General features: G+C 54.6%; 21 non-coding genes across 21 annotated transcripts; all 21 read left to right on the top strand.

Moving 5' to 3' along the window:
* Positions 1–20: 20 nt before the first annotated feature.
* LOC126155978 (5S ribosomal RNA) lies at positions 21–139 on the top strand. The gene has a single exon (XR_007533397.1). It is a non-coding gene; the product is annotated as a 5S ribosomal RNA (ribosomal RNA).
* Positions 140–990: 851 nt separating this feature from the next.
* Positions 991–1,109, top strand: LOC126156008 (5S ribosomal RNA). The gene has a single exon (XR_007533426.1). It is a non-coding gene; the product is annotated as a 5S ribosomal RNA (ribosomal RNA).
* An 849-nt stretch (positions 1,110–1,958) lies between these two features.
* On the top strand, positions 1,959–2,077 carry LOC126155929 (5S ribosomal RNA). The gene has a single exon (XR_007533352.1). It is a non-coding gene; the product is annotated as a 5S ribosomal RNA (ribosomal RNA).
* An 846-nt stretch (positions 2,078–2,923) lies between these two features.
* LOC126155976 (5S ribosomal RNA) lies at positions 2,924–3,042 on the top strand. Its single transcript, XR_007533396.1, has one exon. It is a non-coding gene; the product is annotated as a 5S ribosomal RNA (ribosomal RNA).
* An 853-nt stretch (positions 3,043–3,895) lies between these two features.
* On the top strand, positions 3,896–4,014 carry LOC126156007 (5S ribosomal RNA). Its single transcript, XR_007533425.1, has one exon. It is a non-coding gene; the product is annotated as a 5S ribosomal RNA (ribosomal RNA).
* Positions 4,015–4,863: 849 nt separating this feature from the next.
* LOC126156006 (5S ribosomal RNA) lies at positions 4,864–4,982 on the top strand. The gene has a single exon (XR_007533424.1). It is a non-coding gene; the product is annotated as a 5S ribosomal RNA (ribosomal RNA).
* Positions 4,983–5,831: 849 nt separating this feature from the next.
* LOC126155927 (5S ribosomal RNA) lies at positions 5,832–5,950 on the top strand. Its single transcript, XR_007533351.1, has one exon. It is a non-coding gene; the product is annotated as a 5S ribosomal RNA (ribosomal RNA).
* Positions 5,951–6,801: 851 nt separating this feature from the next.
* On the top strand, positions 6,802–6,920 carry LOC126156005 (5S ribosomal RNA). The gene has a single exon (XR_007533423.1). It is a non-coding gene; the product is annotated as a 5S ribosomal RNA (ribosomal RNA).
* Positions 6,921–7,769: 849 nt separating this feature from the next.
* Positions 7,770–7,888, top strand: LOC126155925 (5S ribosomal RNA). Its single transcript, XR_007533349.1, has one exon. It is a non-coding gene; the product is annotated as a 5S ribosomal RNA (ribosomal RNA).
* An 847-nt stretch (positions 7,889–8,735) lies between these two features.
* LOC126155992 (5S ribosomal RNA) lies at positions 8,736–8,853 on the top strand. Its single transcript, XR_007533411.1, has one exon. It is a non-coding gene; the product is annotated as a 5S ribosomal RNA (ribosomal RNA).
* An 853-nt stretch (positions 8,854–9,706) lies between these two features.
* On the top strand, positions 9,707–9,825 carry LOC126155924 (5S ribosomal RNA). Its single transcript, XR_007533348.1, has one exon. It is a non-coding gene; the product is annotated as a 5S ribosomal RNA (ribosomal RNA).
* An 851-nt stretch (positions 9,826–10,676) lies between these two features.
* Positions 10,677–10,795, top strand: LOC126156004 (5S ribosomal RNA). The gene has a single exon (XR_007533422.1). It is a non-coding gene; the product is annotated as a 5S ribosomal RNA (ribosomal RNA).
* An 849-nt stretch (positions 10,796–11,644) lies between these two features.
* LOC126155923 (5S ribosomal RNA) lies at positions 11,645–11,763 on the top strand. The gene has a single exon (XR_007533347.1). It is a non-coding gene; the product is annotated as a 5S ribosomal RNA (ribosomal RNA).
* An 847-nt stretch (positions 11,764–12,610) lies between these two features.
* On the top strand, positions 12,611–12,728 carry LOC126155991 (5S ribosomal RNA). Its single transcript, XR_007533410.1, has one exon. It is a non-coding gene; the product is annotated as a 5S ribosomal RNA (ribosomal RNA).
* An 852-nt stretch (positions 12,729–13,580) lies between these two features.
* Positions 13,581–13,699, top strand: LOC126156003 (5S ribosomal RNA). The gene has a single exon (XR_007533421.1). It is a non-coding gene; the product is annotated as a 5S ribosomal RNA (ribosomal RNA).
* Positions 13,700–14,546: 847 nt separating this feature from the next.
* Positions 14,547–14,665, top strand: LOC126155922 (5S ribosomal RNA). The gene has a single exon (XR_007533346.1). It is a non-coding gene; the product is annotated as a 5S ribosomal RNA (ribosomal RNA).
* An 846-nt stretch (positions 14,666–15,511) lies between these two features.
* LOC126155975 (5S ribosomal RNA) lies at positions 15,512–15,630 on the top strand. The gene has a single exon (XR_007533395.1). It is a non-coding gene; the product is annotated as a 5S ribosomal RNA (ribosomal RNA).
* An 852-nt stretch (positions 15,631–16,482) lies between these two features.
* Positions 16,483–16,601, top strand: LOC126156002 (5S ribosomal RNA). The gene has a single exon (XR_007533420.1). It is a non-coding gene; the product is annotated as a 5S ribosomal RNA (ribosomal RNA).
* Positions 16,602–17,450: 849 nt separating this feature from the next.
* LOC126155921 (5S ribosomal RNA) lies at positions 17,451–17,569 on the top strand. The gene has a single exon (XR_007533345.1). It is a non-coding gene; the product is annotated as a 5S ribosomal RNA (ribosomal RNA).
* An 846-nt stretch (positions 17,570–18,415) lies between these two features.
* LOC126155973 (5S ribosomal RNA) lies at positions 18,416–18,534 on the top strand. The gene has a single exon (XR_007533393.1). It is a non-coding gene; the product is annotated as a 5S ribosomal RNA (ribosomal RNA).
* An 852-nt stretch (positions 18,535–19,386) lies between these two features.
* On the top strand, positions 19,387–19,505 carry LOC126155920 (5S ribosomal RNA). The gene has a single exon (XR_007533344.1). It is a non-coding gene; the product is annotated as a 5S ribosomal RNA (ribosomal RNA).
* Positions 19,506–19,845: the final 340 nt, after the last annotated feature.

The following is a 19,845-nucleotide window of genomic DNA, read 5'->3' as shown; positions in this document are numbered from 1 at the left end:
TGCTCCTACATTAGATGAGCGCCAACGGCCATACCATGATGAATACACCGGTTCTCGTCCGATCACCGAAGTTAAGAATCATCGGGCCCGGCTAGTACTTGGATGGGTGACCACCTGGGAAACCCGGGTGCTGTTGGCTCCCTTCCTGTTTTTTTTTTGTTATGTCGCCAGCCCAATTTTCAAACCACCTTTCTGTTGTGACAAAGATGCTTCCTTAAGCCTTTTAAACTACTGTAATGGTACGAAAATGCAGTAATTAACTCAGTTTGAGGGAGAATGTGCTAACCAAGTTTGCCAAGAAGACTTTGAAAACGACAAAACAGTACGAATCGGAAGGTTATTTCTGAAATACGTCACCGCCTATTGTTGTGTAGGAGTGTAGAGTTCCAAATTTGATTTGTAACCACGAATTTATTCCTTAGTCGTCTCGTCTCGTCTCGTCTCGTCTCGTCCCGCAGACGTTTGTCGTGCTTGCGCTGTCATATGGACCACGACCCGAGCGGCAGCGAGCGGCAGTCGAGCAAAGTCGGGACAAGTCGGGACGGGGACAGGGACAGGGATAGGAATGGTGCGAATGCACTGCAAACTACGCAGACACCTGGTGTGAGGCGAGGCGAGGCGAGGCGTGGCGAGGCGAGGTAGCCCACATCGCTACCAGTGGGCCCTCCAGCACGACACTGCCACACCCCGCACAGGCCCTCCGCTGAACACCAGGGACAAGATGCGTCCTCCGCTAGTGTCGAAGGCTGCACGCGCCCAGCGAATGACAGGGGGTGCAACGAGCAGCAGTGCGTCTAACACACGCGGCGGTGCGCCCGCCAATTCGGCCGTCACTCTGCTGGGACGCCGGGCGTGCCTCCCCGCGCCGTCCTCGAGGAACTGGCGGTTGCGGAAGGAAGCGCTTTCGTCAAATGCGGCCGAAAACTAACATTTTGTGTGTTGGGAGAAAAGCCGAACGCGAATTCTGCCGTGCTCCTACATTAGATGAGCGTCAACGGCCATACCATGATGAATACACCGGTTCTCGTCCGATCACCGAAGTTAAGCATCATCGGGCCCGGCTAGTACTTGGATGGGTGACCGCCTGGGAAACCCGGGTGCTGCTGGCTCCCTTCCTGTTTTTTTTTTTTTGTTATGTCGCCAGCCCAATTTTCAAACTACCTTTCTGTTGTGACAAAGATGCTTCTTTAAGCCTTTTAAACTACTGTAATGGTACGAAAATGCAGTAATTAGTTTGAGGGAGAATGTGCTAACCAAGTTTGCCAAGAAGACTTTGAAAACGACAAAACAGTACGAATCGGCAGGTGATTTCTGAAATACGTCACCGCCTATTGTTGTGTAGGTGTGTTGAGTTCCAAATTTGATTTGTAACCACGAATTTATTCCTTAGTCGTCTCGTCTCGTCTCGTCTCGTCTGGTCCCGCAGACGTTTGTCGTGCTTGCGCTGTCATATGGACCACGACCCGAGCGGCAGCGAGCGGCAGTCGAGCAAAGTCGGGACAAGTCGGGACGGGGACAGGGACAGGGATAGGAATGGTGCGAATGCACTGCAAACTACGCAGACACCTGGTGTGAGGCGAGGCGAGGCGAGGCGTGGCGAGGCGAGGTAGCCCACATCGCTACCAGTGGGCCCTCCAGCACGACACTGCCACACCCCGCACAGGCCCTCCGCTGAACACCAGGGACAAGATGCGTCCTCCGCTAGTGTCGAAGGCTGCACGCGCCCAGCGAATGACAGGGGGTGCAACGAGCAGCAGTGCGTCTAACACACGCGGCGGTGCTCCCGCCAATTCGGCCGTCACTCTGCTGGGACGCCGGGCGTGCCTCCCCGCGCCGTCCTCGAGGAACTGGCGGTTGCGGAAGGAAGCGCTTTCGTCAAATGCGGCCGAAAACTAACATTTTGTGTGTTGGGAGAAAAGCCGAACGCGAATTCTGCCGTGCTCCTACATTAGATGAGCGCCAACGGCCATACCATGATGAATACACCGGTTCTCGTCCGATCACCGAAGTTAAGCATCATCGGGTCCGGCTAGTACTTGGATGGGTGACCGCCTGGGAAACCCGGGTGCTGTTGGCTCCCTTACTGTTTTTTTTTTGTTATGTCGCCAGCCCAATTTTCAAACTACCTTTCTGTTGTGACAAAGATGCTTCCTTATGCCTTTTAAACTACTGTAATGGAACGAAAATGCAGTAATTAACTCAGTTTGAGGGAGAATGTGCTAACCAAGTTTGCCAAGAAGACTTTGAAAACGACAAAACAGTACGAATCGGCAGGTGATTTCTGAAATACGTCACCGCCTATTGTCGTGTAGGAGTGTAGAGTTCCAAATTTGATTTGTAACCACGAATTTATTCCTTAGTCGTCTCGTCTCGTCTTATCTCGTCTCGTCTCGTCCCGCAGACGTTTGTCGTTCTTGCGCTGTCATATGGACCACGACCCGAGCGGCAGCGAGCGGCAGTCGAGCAAAGTCGGCACAAGTCGGGACGGGGACAGGGACAGGGATAGGAATGGTGCGAATGCACTGCAAACTACGCAGACACCTGGTGTGAGGCGAGGCGAGGCGAGGCGAGGAAGCCCACATCGCTACCAGTGGGCCCTCCAGCACGACACTGCCACACCCCGCACAGGCCCTCCGCTGAACACCAGGGACAAGATGCGTCCTCCGCTAGTGTCGAAGGCTGCACGCGCCCAGCGAATGACAGGGGGTGCAACGAGCAGCAGTGCGTCTCACACACGCGGCGGTGCGCCCGCCAATTCGGCCGTCACTCTGCTGGGACGCCGGGCGCGCCTCCCCGCGCCGTCCTCGAGGAACTGGCGGTTGCGGAAGGAAGCGCTTTCGTCAAATGCGGCCGAAAACTAACATTTTGTGTGTTGGGAGAAAAGCCGAACGCGAATTCTGCCGTGCTCCTACATTAGATGAGCGCCAACGGCCATACCATGATGAATACACCGGTTCTCGTCCGATCACCGAAGTTAAGAATCATCGGGCCCGGCTAGTACTTGGATGGGTGACCACCTGGGAAACCCGGGTGCTGTTGGCTCCCTTCCTGTTTTTTTTTTTTGTTATGTCGCCAGCCCAATTTTCAAACCACCTTTCTGTTGTGACAAAGATGCTTCCTTAAGCCTTTTAAACTACTGTAATGGTACGAAAATGCAGTAATTAACTCAGTTTGAGGGAGAATGTGCTAACCAAGTTTGCCAAGAAGACTTTGAAAACGACAAAACAGTACGAATCGGAAGGTGATTTCTGAAATACGTCACCGCCTATTGTCGTGTAGGAGTGTAGAGTTCCAAATTTGATTTGTAACCACGAATTTATTCCTTAGTCGTCTCGTCTCGTCTCGTCTCGTCTCGTCCCGCAGACGTTTGTCGTGCTTGCGCTGTCATATGGACCACGACCCGAGCGGCAGCGAGCGGCAGTCGAGCAAAGTCGGGACAAGTCGGGACGGGGACAGGGACAGGGATAGGAATGGTGCGAATGCACTGCAAACTACGCAGACACCTGGTGTGAGGCGAGGCGAGGCGAGGCGTGGCGAGGCGAGGTAGCCCACATCGCTACCAGTGGGCCCTCCAGCACGACACTGCCACACCCCGCACAGGCCCTCCGCTGAACACCAGGGACAAGATGCGTCCTCCGCTAGTGTCGAAGGCTGCACGCGCCCAGCGAATGACAGGGGGTGCAACGAGCAGCAGTGCGTCTAACACACGCGGCGGTGCGCCCGCCAATTCGGCCGTCACTCTGCTGGGACGCCGGGCGTGCCTCCCCGCGCCGTCCTCGAGGAACTGGCGGTTGCGGAAGGAAGCGCTTTCGTCAAATGCGGCCGAAAACTAACATTTTGTGTGTTGGGAGAAAAGCCGAACGCGAATTCTGCCGTGCTCCTACATTAGATGAGCGTCAACGGCCATACCATGATGAATACACCGGTTCTCGTCCGATCACCGAAGTTAAGCATCATCGGGCCCGGCTAGTACTTGGATGGGTGACCGCCTGGGAAACCCGGGTGCTGCTGGCTCCCTTCCTGTTTTTTTTTTTTTGTTATGTCGCCAGCCCAATTTTCAAACTACCTTTCTGTTGTGACAAAGATGCTTCTTTAAGCCTTTTAAACTACTGTAATGGTACGAAAATGCAGTAATTAGTTTGAGGGAGAATGTGCTAACCAAGTTTGCCAAGAAGACTTTGAAAACGACAAAACAGTACGAATCGGCAGGTGATTTCTGAAATACGTCACCGCCTATTGTTGTGTAGGTGTGTTGAGTTCCAAATTTGATTTGTAACCACGAATTTATTCCTTAGTCGTCTCGTCTCGTCTCGTCTCGTCTCGTCCCGCAGACGTTTGTCGTGCTTGCGCTGTCATATGGACCACGACCCGAGCGGCAGCGAGCGGCAGTCGAGCAAAGTCGGGACAAGTCGGGACGGGGACAGGGACAGGGATAGGAATGGTGCGAATGCACTGCAAACTACGCAGACACCTGGTGTGAGGCGAGGCGAGGCGAGGCGTGGCGAGGCGAGGTAGCCCACATCGCTACCAGTGGGCCCTCCAGCACGACACTGCCACACCCCGCACAGGCCCTCCGCTGAACACCAGGGACAAGATGCGTCCTCCGCTAGTGTCGAAGGCTGCACGCGCCCAGCGAATGACAGGGGGTGCAACGAGCAGCAGTGCGTCTAACACACGCGGCGGTGCGCCCGCCAATTCGGCCGTCACTCTGCTGGGACGCCGGGCGTGCCTCCCCGCGCCGTCCTCGAGGAACTGGCGGTTGCGGAAGGAAGCGCTTTCGTCAAATGCGGCCGAAAACTAACATTTTGTGTGTTGGGAGAAAAGCCGAACGCGAATTCTGCCGTGCTCCTACATTAGATGAGCGTCAACGGCCATACCATGATGAATACACCGGTTCTCGTCCGATCACCGAAGTTAAGCATCATCGGGCCCGGCTAGTACTTGGATGGGTGACCGCCTGGGAAACCCGGGTGCTGCTGGCTCCCTTCCTGTTTTTTTTTTTTTGTTATGTCGCCAGCCCAATTTTCAAACTACCTTTCTGTTGTGACAAAGATGCTTCTTTAAGCCTTTTAAACTACTGTAATGGTACGAAAATGCAGTAATTAGTTTGAGGGAGAATGTGCTAACCAAGTTTGCCAAGAAGACTTTGAAAACGACAAAACAGTACGAATCGGCAGGTGATTTCTGAAATACGTCACCGCCTATTGTTGTGTAGGTGTGTTGAGTTCCAAATTTGATTTGTAACCACGAATTTATTCCTTAGTCGTCTCGTCTCGTCTCGTCTCGTCTCGTCCCGCAGACGTTTGTCGTGCTTGCGCTGTCATATGGACCACGACCCGAGCGGCAGCGAGCGGCAGTCGAGCAAAGTCGGGACAAGTCGGGACGGGGACAGGGACAGGGATAGGAATGGTGCGAATGCACTGCAAACTACGCAGACACCTGGTGTGAGGCGAGGCGAGGCGAGGCGTGGCGAGGCGAGGTAGCCCACATCGCTACCAGTGGGCCCTCCAGCACGACACTGCCACACCCCGCACAGGCCCTCCGCTGAACACCAGGGACAAGATGCGTCCTCCGCTAGTGTCGAAGGCTGCACGCGCCCAGCGAATGACAGGGGGTGCAACGAGCAGCAGTGCGTCTAACACACGCGGCGGTGCTCCCGCCAATTCGGCCGTCACTCTGCTGGGACGCCGGGCGTGCCTCCCCGCGCCGTCCTCGAGGAACTGGCGGTTGCGGAAGGAAGCGCTTTCGTCAAATGCGGCCGAAAACTAACATTTTGTGTGTTGGGAGAAAAGCCGAACGCGAATTCTGCCGTGCTCCTACATTAGATGAGCGCCAACGGCCATACCATGATGAATACACCGGTTCTCGTCCGATCACCGAAGTTAAGCATCATCGGGTCCGGCTAGTACTTGGATGGGTGACCGCCTGGGAAACCCGGGTGCTGTTGGCTCCCTTACTGTTTTTTTTTTGTTATGTCGCCAGCCCAATTTTCAAACTACCTTTCTGTTGTGACAAAGATGCTTCCTTATGCCTTTTAAACTACTGTAATGGAACGAAAATGCAGTAATTAACTCAGTTTGAGGGAGAATGTGCTAACCAAGTTTGCCAAGAAGACTTTGAAAACGACAAAACAGTACGAATCGGCAGGTGATTTCTGAAATACGTCACCGCCTATTGTCGTGTAGGAGTGTAGAGTTCCAAATTTGATTTGTAACCACGAATTTATTCCTTAGTCGTCTCGTCTCGTCTCGTCTCGTCTCGTCCCGCAGACGTTTGTCGTACTTGCGCTGTCATATGGACCACGACCCGAGCGGCAGCGAGCGGCAGTCGAGCAAAGTCGGGACAAGTCGGGACGGGGACAGGGACAGGGATAGGAATGGTGCGAATGCACTGCAAACTACGCAGACACCTGGTGTGAGGCGAGGCGAGGCGAGGCGTGGCGAGGCGAGGTAGCCCACATCGCTACCAGTGGGCCCTCCAGCACGACACTGCCACACCCCGCACAGGCCCTCCGCTGAACACCAGGGACAAGATGCGTCCTCCGCTAGTGTCGAAGGCTGCACGCGCCCAGCGAATGACAGGGGGTGCAACGAGCAGCAGTGCGTCTAACACACGCGGCGGTGCGCCCGCCAATTCGGCCGTCACTCTGCTGGGACGCCGGGCGTGCCTCCCCGCGCCGTCCTCGAGGAACTGGCGGTTGCGGAAGGAAGCGCTTTCGTCAAATGCGGCCGAAAACTAACATTTTGTGTGTTGGGAGAAAAGCCGAACGCGAATTCTGCCGTGCTCCTACATTAGATGAGCGTCAACGGCCATACCATGATGAATACACCGGTTCTCGTCCGATCACCGAAGTTAAGCATCATCGGGCCCGGCTAGTACTTGGATGGGTGACCGCCTGGGAAACCCGGGTGCTGCTGGCTCCCTTCCTGTTTTTTTTTTTTTGTTATGTCGCCAGCCCAATTTTCAAACTACCTTTCTGTTGTGACAAAGATGCTTCTTTAAGCCTTTTAAACTACTGTAATGGTACGAAAATGCAGTAATTAGTTTGAGGGAGAATGTGCTAACCAAGTTTGCCAAGAAGACTTTGAAAACGACAAAACAGTACGAATCGGCAGGTGATTTCTGAAATACGTCACCGCCTATTGTTGTGTAGGTGTGTTGAGTTCCAAATTTGATTTGTAACCACGAATTTATTCCTTAGTCGTCTCGTCTCGTCTCGTCTCGTCTCGTCCCGCAGACGTTTGTCGTGCTTGCGCTGTCATATGGACCACGACCCGAGCGGCAGCGAGCGGCAGTCGAGCAAAGTCGGGACAAGTCGGGACGGGGACAGGGACAGGGATAGGAATGGTGCGAATGCACTGCAAACTACGCAGACACCTGGTGTGAGGCGAGGCGAGGCGAGGCGTGGCGAGGCGAGGTAGCCCACATCGCTACCAGTGGGCCCTCCAGCACGACACTGCCACACCCCGCACAGGCCCTCCGCTGAACACCAGGGACAAGATGCGTCCTCCGCTAGTGTCGAAGGCTGCACGCGCCCAGCGAATGACAGGGGGTGCAACGAGCAGCAGTGCGTCTAACACACGCGGCGGTGCTCCCGCCAATTCGGCCGTCACTCTGCTGGGACGCCGGGCGTGCCTCCCCGCGCCGTCCTCGAGGAACTGGCGGTTGCGGAAGGAAGCGCTTTCGTCAAATGCGGCCGAAAACTAACATTTTGTGTGTTGGGAGAAAAGCCGAACGCGAATTCTGCCGTGCTCCTACATTAGATGAGCGCCAACGGCCATACCATGATGAATACACCGGTTCTCGTCCGATCACCGAAGTTAAGCATCATCGGGTCCGGCTAGTACTTGGATGGGTGACCGCCTGGGAAACCCGGGTGCTGTTGGCTCCCTTACTGTTTTTTTTTTTGTTATGTCGCCAGCCCAATTTTCAAACTACCTTTCTGTTGTGACAAAGATGCTTCCTTATGCCTTTTAAACTACTGTAATGGAACGAAAATGCAGTAATTAACTCAGTTTGAGGGAGAATGTGCTAACCAAGTTTGCCAAGAAGACTTTGAAAACGACAAAACAGTACGAATCGGCAGGTGATTTCTGAAATACGTCACCGCCTATTGTCGTGTAGGAGTGTAGAGTTCCAAATTTGATTTGTAACCACGAATTTATTCCTTAGTCGTCTCGTCTCGTCTTATCTCGTCTCGTCTCGTCCCGCAGACGTTTGTCGTTCTTGCGCTGTCATATGGACCACGACCCGAGCGGCAGCGAGCGGCAGTCGAGCAAAGTCGGCACAAGTCGGGACGGGGACAGGGACAGGGATAGGAATGGTGCGAATGCACTGCAAACTACGCAGACACCTGGTGTGAGGCGAGGCGAGGCGAGGCGAGGAAGCCCACATCGCTACCAGTGGGCCCTCCAGCACGACACTGCCACACCCCGCACAGGCCCTCCGCTGAACACCAGGGACAAGATGCGTCCTCCGCTAGTGTCGAAGGCTGCACGCGCCCAGCGAATGACAGGGGGTGCAACGAGCAGCAGTGCGTCTCACACACGCGGCGGTGCGCCCGCCAATTCGGCCGTCACTCTGCTGGGACGCCGGGCGCGCCTCCCCGCGCCGTCCTCGAGGAACTGGCGGTTGCGGAAGGAAGCGCTTTCGTCAAATGCGGCCGAAAACTAACATTTTGTGTGTTGGGAGAAAAGCCGAACGCGAATTCTGCCGTGCTCCTACATTAGATGAGCGCCAACGGCCATACCATGATGAATACACCGGTTCTCGTCCGATCACCGAAGTTAAGAATCATCGGGCCCGGCTAGTACTTGGATGGGTGACCACCTGGGAACCCGGGTGCTGTTGGCTCCCTTCCTGTTTTTTTTTTTTGTTATGTCGCCAGCCCAATTTTCAAACCACCTTTCTGTTGTGACAAAGATGCTTCCTTAAGCCTTTTAAACTACTGTAATGGTACGAAAATGCAGTAATTAACTCAGTTTGAGGGAGAATGTGCTAACCAAGTTTGCCAAGAAGACTTTGAAAACGACAAAACAGTACGAATCGGAAGGTTATTTCTGAAATACGTCACCGCCTATTGTTGTGTAGGAGTGTAGAGTTCCAAATTTGATTTGTAACCACGAATTTATTCCTTAGTCGTCTCGTCTCGTCTCGTCTCGTCTCGTCCCGCAGACGTTTGTCGTGCTTGCGCTGTCATATGGACCAAGACCCGAGCGGCAGCGAGCGGCAGTCGAGCAAAGTCGGGACAAGTCGGGACGGGGACAGGGACAGGGATAGGAATGGTGCGAATGCACTGCAAACTACGCAGACACCTGGTGTGAGGCGAGGCGAGGCGAGGCGTGGCGAGGCGAGGTAGCCCACATCGCTACCAGTGGGCCCTCCAGCACGACACTGCCACACCCCGCACAGGCCCTCCGCTGAACACCAGGGACAAGATGCGTCCTCCGCTAGTGTCGAAGGCTGCACGCGCCCAGCGAATGACAGGGGGTGCAACGAGCAGCAGTGCGTCTAACACACGCGGCGGTGCGCCCGCCAATTCGGCCGTCACTCTGCTGGGACGCCGGGCGTGCCTCCCCGCGCCGTCCTCGAGGAACTGGCGGTTGCGGAAGGAAGCGCTTTCGTCAAATGCGGCCGAAAACTAACATTTTGTGTGTTGGGAGAAAAGCCGAACGCGAATTCTGCCGTGCTCCTACATTAGATGAGCGCCAACGGCCATACCATGATGAATACACCGGTTCTCGTCCGATCACCGAAGTTAAGCATCATCGGGTCCGGCTAGTACTTGGATGGGTGACCGCCTGGGAAACCCGGGTGCTGTTGGCTCCCTTACTGTTTTTTTTTTGTTATGTCGCCAGCCCAATTTTCAAACTACCTTTCTGTTGTGACAAAGATGCTTCCTTATGCCTTTTAAACTACTGTAATGGAACGAAAATGCAGTAATTAACTCAGTTTGAGGGAGAATGTGCTAACCAAGTTTGCCAAGAAGACTTTGAAAACGACAAAACAGTACGAATCGGCAGGTGATTTCTGAAATACGTCACCGCCTATTGTCGTGTAGGAGTGTAGAGTTCCAAATTTGATTTGTAACCACGAATTTATTCCTTAGTCGTCTCGTCTCGTCTCGTCTCGTCTCGTCCCGCAGACGTTTGTCGTACTTGCGCTGTCATATGGACCACGACCCGAGCGGCAGCGAGCGGCAGTCGAGCAAAGTCGGGACAAGTCGGGACGGGGACAGGGACAGGGATAGGAATGGTGCGAATGCACTGCAAACTACGCAGACACCTGGTGTGAGGCGAGGCGAGGCGAGGCGTGGCGAGGCGAGGTAGCCCACATCGCTACCAGTGGGCCCTCCAGCACGACACTGCCACACCCCGCACAGGCCCTCCGCTGAACACCAGGGACAAGATGCGTCCTCCGCTAGTGTCGAAGGCTGCACGCGCCCAGCGAATGACAGGGGGTGCAACGAGCAGCAGTGCGTCTAACACACGCGGCGGTGCGCCCGCCAATTCGGCCGTCACTCTGCTGGGACGCCGGGCGTGCCTCCCCGCGCCGTCCTCGAGGAACTGGCGGTTGCGGAAGGAAGCGCTTTCGTCAAATGCGGCCGAAAACTAACATTTTGTGTGTTGGGAGAAAAGCCGAACGCGAATTCTGCCGTGCTCCTACATTAGATGAGCGTCAACGGCCATACCATGATGAATACACCGGTTCTCGTCCGATCACCGAAGTTAAGCATCATCGGGCCCGGCTAGTACTTGGATGGGTGACCGCCTGGGAAACCCGGGTGCTGCTGGCTCCCTTCCTGTTTTTTTTTTTTTGTTATGTCGCCAGCCCAATTTTCAAACTACCTTTCTGTTGTGACAAAGATGCTTCTTTAAGCCTTTTAAACTACTGTAATGGTACGAAAATGCAGTAATTAGTTTGAGGGAGAATGTGCTAACCAAGTTTGCCAAGAAGACTTTGAAAACGACAAAACAGTACGAATCGGCAGGTGATTTCTGAAATACGTCACCGCCTATTGTTGTGTAGGTGTGTTGAGTTCCAAATTTGATTTGTAACCACGAATTTATTCCTTAGTCGTCTCGTCTCGTCTCGTCTCGTCTCGTCCCGCAGACGTTTGTCGTGCTTGCGCTGTCATATGGACCACGACCCGAGCGGCAGCGAGCGGCAGTCGAGCAAAGTCGGGACAAGTCGGGACGGGGACAGGGACAGGGATAGGAATGGTGCGAATGCACTGCAAACTACGCAGACACCTGGTGTGAGGCGAGGCGAGGCGAGGCGTGGCGAGGCGAGGTAGCCCACATCGCTACCAGTGGGCCCTCCAGCACGACACTGCCACACCCCGCACAGGCCCTCCGCTGAACACCAGGGACAAGATGCGTCCTCCGCTAGTGTCGAAGGCTGCACGCGCCCAGCGAATGACAGGGGGTGCAACGAGCAGCAGTGCGTCTAACACACGCGGCGGTGCTCCCGCCAATTCGGCCGTCACTCTGCTGGGACGCCGGGCGTGCCTCCCCGCGCCGTCCTCGAGGAACTGGCGGTTGCGGAAGGAAGCGCTTTCGTCAAATGCGGCCGAAAACTAACATTTTGTGTGTTGGGAGAAAAGCCGAACGCGAATTCTGCCGTGCTCCTACATTAGATGAGCGCCAACGGCCATACCATGATGAATACACCGGTTCTCGTCCGATCACCGAAGTTAAGCATCATCGGGTCCGGCTAGTACTTGGATGGGTGACCGCCTGGGAAACCCGGGTGCTGTTGGCTCCCTTACTGTTTTTTTTTTTGCTATGTCGCCAGCCCAATTTTCAAACTACCTTTCTGTTGTGACAAAGATGCTTCCTTATGCCTTTTAAACTACTGTAATGGAACGAAAATGCAGTAATTAACTCAGTTTGAGGGAGAATGTGCTAACCAAGTTTGCCAAGAAGACTTTGAAAACGACAAAACAGTACGAATCGGCAGGTGATTTCTGAAATACGTCACCGCCTATTGTCGTGTAGGAGTGTAGAGTTCCAAATTTGATTTGTAACCACGAATTTATTCCTTAGTCGTCTCGTCTCGTCTTATCTCGTCTCGTCTCGTCCCGCAGACGTTTGTCGTTCTTGCGCTGTCATATGGACCACGACCCGAGCGGCAGCGAGCGGCAGTCGAGCAAAGTCGGCACAAGTCGGGACGGGGACAGGGACAGGGGTAGGAATGGTGCGAATGCACTGCAAACTACGCAGACACCTGGTGTGAGGCGAGGCGAGGCGAGGCGAGGAAGCCCACATCGCTACCAGTGGGCCCTCCAGCACGACACTGCCACACCCCGCACAGGCCCTCCGCTGAACACCAGGGACAAGATGCGTCCTCCGCTAGTGTCGAAGGCTGCACGCGCCCAGCGAATGACAGGGGGTGCAACGAGCAGCAGTGCGTCTCACACACGCGGCGGTGCGCCCGCCAATTCGGCCGTCACTCTGCTGGGACGCCGGGCGCGCCTCCCCGCGCCGTCCTCGAGGAACTGGCGGTTGCGGAAGGAAGCGCTTTCGTCAAATGCGGCCGAAAACTAACATTTTGTGTGTTGGGAGAAAAGCCGAACGCGAATTCTGCCGTGCTCCTACATTAGATGAGCGCCAACGGCCATACCATGATGAATACACCGGTTCTCGTCCGATCACCGAAGTTAAGAATCATCGGGCCCGGCTAGTACTTGGATGGGTGACCACCTGGGAACCCGGGTGCTGTTGGCTCCCTTCCTGTTTTTTTTTTTGTTATGTCGCCAGCCCAATTTTCAAACCACCTTTCTGTTGTGACAAAGATGCTTCCTTAAGCCTTTTAAACTACTGTAATGGTACGAAAATGCAGTAATTAACTCAGTTTGAGGGAGAATGTGCTAACCAAGTTTGCCAAGAAGACTTTGAAAACGACAAAACAGTACGAATCGGAAGGTTATTTCTGAAATACGTCACCGCCTATTGTTGTGTACGAGTGTAGAGTTCCAAATTTGATTTGTAACCACGAATTTATTCCTTAGTCGTCTCGTCTCGTCTCGTCTCGTCTCGTCCCGCAGACGTTTGTCGTGCTTGCGCTGTCATATGGACCAAGACCCGAGCGGCAGCGAGCGGCAGTCGAGCAAAGTCGGGACAAGTCGGGACGGGGACAGGGACAGGGATAGGAATGGTGCGAATGCACTGCAAACTACGCAGACACCTGGTGTGAGGCGAGGCGAGGCGAGGCGTGGCGAGGCGAGGTAGCCCACATCGCTACCAGTGGGCCCTCCAGCACGACACTGCCACACCCCGCACAGGCCCTCCGCTGAACACCAGGGACAAGATGCGTCCTCCGCTAGTGTCGAAGGCTGCACGCGCCCAGCGAATGACAGGGGGTGCAACGAGCAGCAGTGCGTCTAACACACGCGGCGGTGCGCCCGCCAATTCGGCCGTCACTCTGCTGGGACGCCGGGCGTGCCTCCCCGCGCCGTCCTCGAGGAACTGGCGGTTGCGGAAGGAAGCGCTTTCGTCAAATGCGGCCGAAAACTAACATTTTGTGTGTTGGGAGAAAAGCCGAACGCGAATTCTGCCGTGCTCCTACATTAGATGAGCGTCAACGGCCATACCATGATGAATACACCGGTTCTCGTCCGATCACCGAAGTTAAGCATCATCGGGCCCGGCTAGTACTTGGATGGGTGACCGCCTGGGAAACCCGGGTGCTGCTGGCTCCCTTCCTGTTTTTTTTTTTTGTTATGTCGCCAGCCCAATTTTCAAACTACCTTTCTGTTGTGACAAAGATGCTTCTTTAAGCCTTTTAAACTACTGAAATGGTACGAAAATGCAGTAATTAGTTTGAGGGAGAATGTGCTAACCAAGTTTGCCAAGAAGACTTTGAAAACGACAAAACAGTACGAATCGGCAGGTGATTTCTGAAATACGTCACCGCCTATTGTTGTGTAGGAGTGTAGAGTTCCAAATTTGATTTGTAACCACGAATTTATTCCTTAGTCGTCTCGTCTCGCTCGTCTCGTCTCGTCCCGCAGACGTTTGTCGTGCTTGCGCTGTCATATGGACCACGACCCGAGCGGCAGCGAGCGGCAGTCGAGCAAAGTCGGGACAAGTCGGGACGGGGACAGGGACAGGGATAGGAATGGTGCGAATGCACTGCAAACTACGCAGACACCTGGTGTGAGGCGAGGCGAGGCGAGGCGTGGCGAGGCGAGGTAGCCCACATCGCTACCAGTGGGCCCTCCAGCACGACACTGCCACACCCCGCACAGGCCCTCCGCTGAACACCAGGGACAAGATGCGTCCTCCGCTAGTGTCGAAGGCTGCACGCGCCCAGCGAATGACAGGGGGTGCAACGAGCAGCAGTGCGTCTAACACACGCGGCGGTGCTCCCGCCAATTCGGCCGTCACTCTGCTGGGACGCCGGGCGTGCCTCCCCGCGCCGTCCTCGAGGAACTGGCGGTTGCGGAAGGAAGCGCTTTCGTCAAATGCGGCCGAAAACTAACATTTTGTGTGTTGGGAGAAAAGCCGAACGCGAATTCTGCCGTGCTCCTACATTAGATGAGCGCCAACGGCCATACCATGATGAATACACCGGTTCTCGTCCGATCACCGAAGTTAAGCATCATCGGGTCCGGCTAGTACTTGGATGGGTGACCGCCTGGGAAACCCGGGTGCTGTTGGCTCCCTTACTGTTTTTTTTTTGTTATGTCGCCAGCCCAATTTTCAAACTACCTTTCTGTTGTGACAAAGATGCTTCCTTATGCCTTTTAAACTACTGTAATGGAACGAAAATGCAGTAATTAACTCAGTTTGAGGGAGAATGTGCTAACCAAGTTTGCCAAGAAGACTTTGAAAACGACAAAACAGTACGAATCGGCAGGTGATTTCTGAAATACGTCACCGCCTATTGTCGTGTAGGAGTGTAGAGTTCCAAATTTGATTTGTAACCACGAATTTATTCCTTAGTCGTCTCGTCTCGTCTTATCTCGTCTCGTCTCGTCCCGCAGACGTTTGTCGTTCTTGCGCTGTCATATGGACCACGACCCGAGCGGCAGCGAGCGGCAGTCGAGCAAAGTCGGCACAAGTCGGGACGGGGACAGGGACAGGGATAGGAATGGTGCGAATGCACTGCAAACTACGCAGACACCTGGTGTGAGGCGAGGCGAGGCGAGGCGAGGAAGCCCACATCGCTACCAGTGGGCCCTCCAGCACGACACTGCCACACCCCGCACAGGACCTCCGCTGAACACCAGGGACAAGATGCGTCCTCCGCTAGTGTCGAAGGCTGCACGCGCCCAGCGAATGACAGGGGGTGCAACGAGCAGCAGTGCGTCTCACACACGCGGCGGTGCGCCCGCCAATTCGGCCGTCACTCTGCTGGGACGCCGGGCGCGCCTCCCCGCGCCGTCCTCGAGGAACTGGCGGTTGCGGAAGGAAGCGCTTTCGTCAAATGCGGCCGAAAACTAACATTTTGTGTGTTGGGAGAAAAGCCGAACGCGAATTCTGCCGTGCTCCTACATTAGATGAGCGCCAACGGCCATACCATGATGAATACACCGGTTCTCGTCCGATCACCGAAGTTAAGAATCATCGGGCCCGGCTAGTACTTGGATGGGTGACCACCTGGGAAACCCGGGTGCTGTTGGCTCCCTTCCTGTTTTTTTTTTTTGTTATGTCGCCAGCCCAATTTTCAAACCACCTTTCTGTTGTGACAAAGATGCTTCCTTAAGCCTTTTAAACTACTGTAATGGTACGAAAATGCAGTAATTAACTCAGTTTGAGGGAGAATGTGCTAACCAAGTTTGCCAAGAAGACTTTGAAAACGCCAAATAGTACGAATCGGAAGGTTATTTCTGAAATACGTCACCGCCTATTGTTGTGTAGGAGTGTAGAGTTCCAAATTTGATTTGTAACCACGAATTTATTCCTTAGTCGTCTCGTCTCGTCTCGTCTCGTCTCGTCCCGCAGACGTTTGTCGTGCTTGCGCTGTCATATGGACCAAGACCCGAGCGGCAGCGAGCGGCAGTCGAGCAAAGTCGGGACAAGTCGGGACGGGGACAGGGACAGGGATAGGAATGGTGCGAATGCACTGCAAACTACGCAGACACCTGGTGTGAGGCGAGGCGAGGCGAGGCGTGGCGAGGCGAGGTAGCCCACATCGCTACCAGTGGGCCCTCCAGCACGACACTGCCACACCCCGCACAGGCCCTCCGCTGAACACCAGGGACAAGATGCGTCCTCCGCTAGTGTCGAAGGCTGCACGCGCCCAGCGAATGACAGGGGGTGCAACGAGCAGCAGTGCGTCTAACACACGCGGCGGTGCGCCCGCCAATTCGGCCGTCACTCTGCTGGGACGCCGGGCGTGCCTCCCCGCGCCGTCCTCGAGGAACTGGCGGTTGCGGAAGGAAGCGCTTTCGTCAAATGCGGCCGAAAACTAACATTTTGTGTGTTGGGAGAAAAGCCGAACGCGAATTCTGCCGTGCTCCTACATTAGATGAGCGTCAACGGCCATACCATGATGAATACACCGGTTCTCGTCCGATCACCGAAGTTAAGCATCATCGGGCCCGGCTAGTACTTGGATGGGTGACCGCCTGGGAAACCCGGGTGCTGCTGGCTCCCTTCCTGTTTTTTTTTTTTTGTTATGTCGCCAGCCCAATTTTCAAACTACCTTTCTGTTGTGACAAAGATGCTTCTTTAAGCCTTTTAAACTACTGAAATGGTACGAAAATGCAGTAATTAGTTTGAGGGAGAATGTGCTAACCAAGTTTGCCAAGAAGACTTTGAAAACGACAAAACAGTACGAATCGGCAGGTGATTTCTGAAATACGTCACCGCCTATTGTTGTGTAGGAGTGTAGAGTTCCAAATTTGATTTGTAACCACGAATTTATTCCTTAGTCGTCTCGTCTCGCTCGTCTCGTCTCGTCCCGCAGACGTTTGTCGTGCTTGCGCTGTCATATGGACCACGACCCGAGCGGCAGCGAGCGGCAGTCGAGCAAAGTCGGGACAAGTCGGGACGGGGACAGGGACAGGGATAGGAATGGTGCGAATGCACTGCAAACTTACGCAGACACCTGGTGTGAGGCGAGGCGAGGCGAGGCGAGGCGAGGCGAGGAAGCCCACATCGCTACCAGTGGGCCCTCCAGCACGACACTGCCACACCCCGCACAGGCCCTCTGCTGAACACCAGGGACAAGATGCGTCCTCCGCTAGTGTCGAAGGCTGCACGCGCCCAGCGAATGACAGGGGGTGCAACGAGCAGCAGTGCGTCTCACACACGCGGCGGTGCGCCCGCCAATTCGGCCGTCACTCTGCTGGGACGCCGGGCGCGCCTCCCCGCGCCGTCCTCGAGGAACTGGCGGTTGCGGAAGGAAGCGCTTTCGTCAAATGCGGCCGAAAACTAACATTTTGTGTGTTGGGAGAAAAGCCGAACGCGAATTCTGCCGTGCTCCTACATTAGATGAGCGCCAACGGCCATACCATGATGAATACACCGGTTCTCGTCCGATCACCGAAGTTAAGCATCATCGGGTCCGGCTAGTACTTGGATGGGTGACCGCCTGGGAAACCCGGGTGCTGTTGGCTCCCTTACTGTTTTTTTTTTGTTATGTCGCCAGCCCAATTTTCAAACTACCTTTCTGTTGTGACAAAGATGCTTCCTTATGCCTTTTAAACTACTGTAATGGAACGAAAATGCAGTAATTAACTCAGTTTGAGGGAGAATGTGCTAACCAAGTTTGCCAAGAAGACTTTGAAAACGACAAAACAGTACGAATCGGCAGGTGATTTCTGAAATACGTCACCGCCTATTGTCGTGTAGGAGTGTAGAGTTCCAAATTTGATTTGTAACCACGAATTTATTCCTTAGTCGTCTCGTCTCGTCTTATCTCGTCTCGTCTCGTCCCGCAGACGTTTGTCGTTCTTGCGCTGTCATATGGACCACGACCCGAGCGGCAGCGAGCGGCAGTCGAGCAAAGTCGGCACAAGTCGGGACGGGGACAGGGACAGGGATAGGAATGGTGCGAATGCACTGCAAACTACGCAGACACCTGGTGTGAGGCGAGGCGAGGCGAGGCGAGGAAGCCCACATCGCTACCAGTGGGCCCTCCAGCACGACACTGCCACACCCCGCACAGGACCTCCGCTGAACACCAGGGACAAGATGCGTCCTCCGCTAGTGTCGAAGGCTGCACGCGCCCAGCGAATGACAGGGGGTGCAACGAGCAGCAGTGCGTCTCACACACGCGGCGGTGCGCCCGCCAATTCGGCCGTCACTCTGCTGGGACGCCGGGCGCGCCTCCCCGCGCCGTCCTCGAGGAACTGGCGGTTGCGGAAGGAAGCGCTTTCGTCAAATGCGGCCGAAAACTAACATTTTGTGTGTTGGGAGAAAAGCCGAACGCGAATTCTGCCGTGCTCCTACATTAGATGAGCGCCAACGGCCATACCATGATGAATACACCGGTTCTCGTCCGATCACCGAAGTTAAGAATCATCGGGCCCGGCTAGTACTTGGATGGGTGACCACCTGGGAAACCCGGGTGCTGTTGGCTCCCTTCCTGTTTTTTTTTTTGTTATGTCGCCAGCCCAATTTTCAAACCACCTTTCTGTTGTGACAAAGATGCTTCCTTAAGCCTTTTAAACTACTGTAATGGTACGAAAATGCAGTAATTAACTCAGTTTGAGGGAGAATGTGCTAACCAAGTTTGCCAAGAAGACTTTGAAAACGACAAAACAGTACGAATCGGAAGGTTATTTCTGAAATACGTCACCGCCTATTGTTGTGTAGGAGTGTAGAGTTCCAAATTTGATTTGTAACCACGAATTTATTCCTTAGTCGTCTCGTCTCGCTCGTCTCGTCTCGTCCCGCAGACGTTTGTCGTGCTTGCGCTGTCATATGGACCACGACCCGAGCGGCAGCGAGCGGCAGTCGAGCAAAGTCGGGACAAGTCGGGACGGGGACAGGGACAGGGATAGGAATGGTGCGAATGCACTGCAAACTTACGCAGACACCTGGTGTGAGGCGAGGCGAGGCGAGGCGAGGCGAGGCGAGGAAGCCCACATCGCTACCAGTGGGCCCTCCAGCACGACACTGCCACACCCCGCACAGGCCCTCTGCTGAACACCAGGGACAAGATGCGTCCTCCGCTAGTGTCGAAGGCTGCACGCGCCCAGCGAATGACAGGGGGTGCAACGAGCAGCAGTGCGTCTCACACACGCGGCGGTGCGCCCGCCAATTCGGCCGTCACTCTGCTGGGACGCCGGGCGCGCCTCCCCGCGCCGTCCTCGAGGAACTGGCGGTTGCGGAAGGAAGCGCTTTCGTCAAATGCGGCCGAAAACTAACATTTTGTGTGTTGGGAGAAAAGCCGAACGCGAATTCTGCCGTGCTCCTACATTAGATGAGCGCCAACGGCCATACCATGATGAATACACCGGTTCTCGTCCGATCACCGAAGTTAAGCATCATCGGGTCCGGCTAGTACTTGGATGGGTGACCGCCTGGGAAACCCGGGTGCTGTTGGCTCCCTTACTGTTTTTTTTTTGTTATGTCGCCAGCCCAATTTTCAAACTACCTTTCTGTTGTGACAAAGATGCTTCCTTATGCCTTTTAAACTACTGTAATGGAACGAAAATGCAGTAATTAACTCAGTTTGAGGGAGAATGTGCTAACCAAGTTTGCCAAGAAGACTTTGAAAACGACAAAACAGTACGAATCGGCAGGTGATTTCTGAAATACGTCACCGCCTATTGTCGTGTAGGAGTGTAGAGTTCCAAATTTGATTTGTAACCACGAATTTATTCCTTAGTCGTCTCGTCTCGTCTTATCTCGTCTCGTCTCGTCCCGCAGACGTTTGTCGTTCTTG

Source organism: Schistocerca cancellata, unplaced genomic scaffold, assembly GCF_023864275.1.
Source record: "Schistocerca cancellata isolate TAMUIC-IGC-003103 unplaced genomic scaffold, iqSchCanc2.1 HiC_scaffold_1102, whole genome shotgun sequence".
In the NCBI taxonomy this organism is placed as follows: Eukaryota; Metazoa; Arthropoda; class Insecta; order Orthoptera; family Acrididae; genus Schistocerca; species Schistocerca cancellata.
The sequence above is the reverse complement of the archived record's forward strand: the minus strand, read 5'-3'. Positions and strand labels throughout refer to the sequence as shown.